The following is a 5,792-nucleotide window of genomic DNA, read 5'->3' as shown; positions in this document are numbered from 1 at the left end:
CTTCCTTTCCTTTCCTTTCTTCCTTTGTTTTTCCTTTCTTCCTTCTTTCCTATCTTTTGTACTTTTCCTCATCTGAGTTGTTCCTTCCCTTTGAGTAGACTCTTTCCATTTCACAATATCTGTCAGATTTTATCTATTCTTTCAGGTTCTTACAGTGGTGCGACAATATGATTTTTACACATTTGGATCTGATTTATTTCACCTATGGATATGGTCTCATGTTGATTCATAATTCTTTGTCTAATTTTTCTTTAGTAAGAGCTTGCTAGAAGGTCAATCCTGATACTGGATTTGTGATACTGGAGATTTGGCCTTGGGCCTTTGTTTCATTCTTAATCATTCGAAATTTTGTCTTTAATCTTATTTTGAGACAGGGTCTCACTAAGTCATTAAGTTGCCAAGGCTGAGCTAGAAGCTTGAAATCTTCCTGCCTTAGCTTCCTAGAGTGCTAGGACTATAGGCCTAAACTTCCATATCCCACAACAGTGTCATTTTCTGGAATCTGAGTAGCGAAGATGTTAGTGAACTTTAGCAGTTACTCAGAAGAAAATGGTGCCAAATTCAGCTCTCTGTGGCATCTTCTTAAACACAGCAGGTGATAAGTGGCAGGAAGTCATGGAATGGGTAACGGGTGGCAGTGAGGCCTTGGGTCCTGCTCACTCAGCCTCTCCCAGCCAGTTGCTGATACTGAAGCCCTGCATGGCAGAGTTTTGACTAATGCTATATGGTGTTGACTTCCTTTGAAATTACCAGACCGAAATAAAAAATAAAATACTCAGGTTAAATTACATCACTAAAACATTTGAATCAATCTTAGACTTATACTCTCCAGGTTGCTGTGGGGTCATCCTAATCTTGTCTAGTTCAGGAGTGAGGACCCTAAAGTCCATGTGGCGTGTTTCTTGTTTTCCATCAAGCCTTACATTTCCATCTGTGATCAACAATTTATATATTACCTTTAATACATATATTAAATAAAATGCAGAATTGGATAATATAAGAAAAATTCAATACAAAGTTAAGTACAAATGGAAGGGTTATTTTTTTTAACCTGTTTGTTCCTTCCTCCACTAGGATGCTAGCTCCATGGGAATAGTGCCTTTTTGTCTAGTTTGTTCACTTCTGTGTCTCGAGTGCCCAGAACAGTATCTGTATGTAATAGGAACTGCATTAACTGCCATGGAGTGAATGAATGGATATCTGTTCTTGCCCTCCAGAGAGCTCTTCACCAACATTTGCTTTCTCATCCTAAAGTGTAAGATTCTGCCTAGGTTAAAACCTCAATCTTCCCTCTCACCATTTTTTTTTCCTCACACGTTCACACTTCTACTCTGGTTAGCAATGCTCATGCCAGTAACTATTAGGGCTTCCATGACACTCCCAGGGATGTTTCTCTAGTCAGATGATGTCTGGATTTTCTTAAAATTGGGCTATCTGCCCATATGCAGGCGATCGTGTGATTTTTATCTTTCATTCTGTTAATATTGTGCCTCACACTGAATGACTAGCATACGTAAAAGCAACTTTGTGTTTCATAAATTCTACTTTGTCCTGGTAAGTAAACTTTTCATGTTTTGTTGAATTGTTTGCTAGTGTTTTATTGAAGATTTCTTCATCTATGTTCGCTACAGATATTGACTTATTTTTAACACAAATGTGCAAGTACACATGTACACACACACACACTGAGCACTGTATGAGATGGACGTGATCTTTTGCTTGATTTCAATAATAAAATAATATATATAATCATTATTCTGTCCATTCTAAATATATAGAATTTTAAAAATAAATAACACATAAAGTGCTTGGGATATAGCTCTGCATCATGTACTTTCCTAGCTTGTTGAAACCCTAGTTCTATCCCAAGCACTGAGAAACAGCAGCAGCAGCAGCAGCAGCAACAACAACAACAACAACAACAACAAAAGGAATATGATTGGTTACCATAAACTCCTTTAGTTACTGACCATGCACTGCCTCCAAAAAGGAATCTGTGAGGAGCCTCCTTCTGCCTTTACACTTGACCTTAGTCAAAAGGCCGAGAAGTGATCCTTCTGCCTTTGTGAATTACTGGACTTTGCTAACTCTTTTCTCCCTCTCTGCTGCCAATTATCTTCTCATAAACTGTTATTTTTATTATTATGTGATCACTTTCCCAAAGCTTGGTGTCTGCGTGCAACATTCCATATCCTTTAAGCATCTGGACTAACACTGTATTTGCTATTGTATGCACAGTAAATAGGTCACAGTCCTTGAATTCAAGATGAGAAGCTGGGGGGGAGGGGTTCAAGGGGTATGACAGTGCCTTTTCTATCTTTCTTCATTATATATATAAGTTCTTATAAGTTCCAGTATACCTAGATATGCACATATATTCTTTAAAGATTTTTGAAAATATGTTTGTATAACATTCTCCATTCTATTTTATTATTTTATTTTATTTTAAATAATTGACCATAACACTCTAAATTCTCTTGTTTATATACAATTATGAGTTTTAATTAAGAAAACTAAACAGGCATTTGAAAAAGGCCTACCTTAAAATGGGATATTCCTAGTCATTAAGCAGAATATATTCTCCCAGAAGTGGAAGCCAGAATTGAGCTGTGACTTACTCCACGCAGCTGTGCTGCCTATACTTCTTACTATAGCATAACTATGAGGCAGCCTCAGATTTATCTAAAATGCAGATGCTTAATACAGTAAGTGTAGCCATAGGCTGGAGATTCTATGTCTAACACACACTCAGGTGAAGCTGCTACTATTCTACAATTGACCACACTTTCAGAAACTGGAGTTAGGGCATGGTGTCTAAATGATGTCCCAGAATTATCCAGGGAAGAGAGACAGGAAGGGCACCCTGGAGGAGGGAAGGGCTTTAGTGTTGTTTCAATTGTGAGAAACACCAAGGTTTATATATGGAGGAAGGAGAACACATTGCTTTTTACATCCCCTCTCCATCATCCTTCCCATTTCTTGATCTCCTTTTCCTTTCCTATTATCTGTCTCTTACTTTGCTCATTCTTTATACTTTGGGTATAAGAGAAACACATATACAGTTGTGTGTCTGATTTATTTTACTTGACACCATGGTCTCAAGATGTATCCATTTTCCTAAAAATGACTCATGTTTACTTTTATGGCCAAGTAGTTCTCCTTTGTACATAAATACCACATTTCCTTTACCCAGTCACCTTTTGATGGGCATTCTAGCTGCTTCTAAGATTTAGTTATCATGAATTGTGCTGTTATAAATGTGGGTACAGATTTGTCATTAGAATATAATGTCTTTAACTCTTGCAGGAAGATATTTTAGAAGGAGAATAGCTGTGTCAACTGCAATTTCTATGTTTAGCTGTTTGAGGACTCTACTGATTTCCATAGTGGCTCTACTTGCTCACACTTCCACCAACAGTGTAGGATTCCTTTTTCCCACAGCTTCACCAGCATTAGCCATTATTTGATTTCTTAATGATAACCATTCTTTCTGGAGTATGATGGAATCTTCATTTTTAATTTACATTTCTCAAATGGACAGCAATGTTATACGTCTTTTATGTATTTATTGGTCATCAGAACTTTTTCTTCTAAGAAATGTCCACTTAGTTACCCATCTTTTGATTGAGTTTTTTTATGGAGGAAGTCCAATTCTGTTTGAGTGCTTTATATATTCTAGTACAAAGACCTCATAAGCGATATAATCATTAGGTACTATAATTAAAAGCTGAAAAAGGAACATATTGTCTTACAATTATCCAATCATGTGTTACAGTGAATGATAAGGTCTGCCCATTGCAAGGTGCAATTAATCAGGGCAGAAACAAAACAGAATTACGTTTGTTCAAGAAGAAATTTAGGGAAAAGAAGCAAAATTGTCACACCACATTTTAGGAGGTATTATGCTTTTACTTTTATTATGAAACAAAATACTGGCAATTGAAATTTATAATTCTTATATTTCTTTTTCACTGGGATGGACTCACCAGCAGTTACTGAGCTATCTGACATTTATGCAGAGCTGTGGGACACAGTTTGTACGAGATGAACTCTAGGTGCTCTGTGAAGAACGTGTGGGTTTGAACAATTTGGGGGTGAGGATAGAAAATTTAGTGTTAAAAGCAAGGAACAGACTCCCCTCGTATGATTCCTGGGTACTGAAAAATAAATTTTTTAAAAGATGAAAAATTCTGACAGAAATAAAAAAGGAGGTAGACACAAAAAGTCACAGTAAAATACAACAGGAAAGGATTGATTTTTATTCGCTTTTTACCTGCATGGAGAATAAGGACTGGGCTCCTTAAGCCTTTTAACAATCAGTATTTGTCTTTCTTGTATACATCCCTACTCTTCTTAAAAAAAATATAGCAAGTGTGGTAAGCACTGGTTTAAATGTCACATCCCCACTGGCAGCCTTGGTCTGTGACTCAGCCTTGTGGTGAGGACAGAATCTGAATTCCCTATCTGGCAGGGACTGGGGGAGGACTGATTGGAGTCATGTGGCTCCAGGCAGATTTCTTGGTTCACCAGCTTGGTTCCAAGGAGCATGCTCACTTGGGCATCTCTGTCTTTTCTTCAGTCATGTTCATTTTCTAACTTCTCCACTGAAAAGGCTTGCTTTTTTTTTTTTTTTTTTTTTGTCTGAATCACAAAACAATGTGCTCTAAGTGTGGGCAGTATTTCCCTGTTTGCTTTTAACTAGATTAGGAAGTGTGTTGACCAGAGCTGTCCCTTCTCACTTTGGTCATATGGAATGGTTTCAGGAGAGAAGCTGCCTTCATTAAGACAAAGAAAAACATGTTTGAGGTGTTAGCTCAGACTCCACCACCCATCCAATAGGTGCCCTCACTGACACTGATGTCCCCTGCCGGTCACTTTCCACTTGGCTTGCCAGAAAACCACATCTCCTAGGAAACCACCAATGGACTTGTTTATCTATTATTTGAATTGGCTGAGGTGCAGTGCAGAGGGCCTAACATTTGAAGCTTGCAGCATTTTTTTCATCCTCAAAATTGGTCTCTAACATACTACAACAGAGTTATGTTCTATGGAAGGTGGGATCTACCATGTCTTACAAATAAAGCGCAGGTGCCTCTGTGTACTGGTCCTACATGGTTTATTTCTTCACTGTAAGATGCAAACCATTAGCCCAAAACCCTGTCACATTAAGCCCTAACTTGTATACATCCATTAACTTAAAAAACAGCCCAAATGTGCAGAATTTAGTCATTTAGAGACCTTCTGTCTTGTATACCTCACAAAATCTCACCCAACAGCTGTTATCCATAAGACCTTGTAGATGTAAGGCCCTTAGGAATTCTCTGACGCTGATGCTTCCTACTATGCTATGGAGTATCATCACTAAGAGGAATGGGCCTCTCTCTGACTCCCCCAAGAACTTTTTGCTCTTCCCCTCTTAGGCACGTGCCACAGTACCTGTGACGGTCCCATTCTGTAAGGAGCTGCCCCTTTTCTGCAGCCCTGTCCAAATGCTGTCCAATAAAAATTTGATGGGTTACTGCCTCTTGTGGTCATATCTTGTTCTGTGATCAGCTCTAAGATTCCCTAAATTCTTTACACACTTCTGTCCTAGATCCATTGTCAAAATATATGGGGTTTGGACCACTTGGAAGCATGCTTTTTTTTGGGGAACCTACTCTTACAGTGTGTGTGTGTGTGCGCGTGTGCATGTGTGTGTGTGTGTGTGCATGCGTGCGTGTGTGTGTGTGTGTGTGTACATTCATCCATATAAGCATAGAAGTTTAAGAGCTAACAGGTTACGAGATTATCTT

The sequence above is a fragment of the Octodon degus genome, unplaced genomic scaffold (assembly GCF_000260255.1).
Source record: "Octodon degus isolate 3935 unplaced genomic scaffold, OctDeg1.0 scaffold00037, whole genome shotgun sequence".
Taxonomy (NCBI): domain Eukaryota; kingdom Metazoa; phylum Chordata; class Mammalia; order Rodentia; family Octodontidae; genus Octodon; species Octodon degus.
This window is presented reverse-complemented; position numbering follows the sequence as displayed.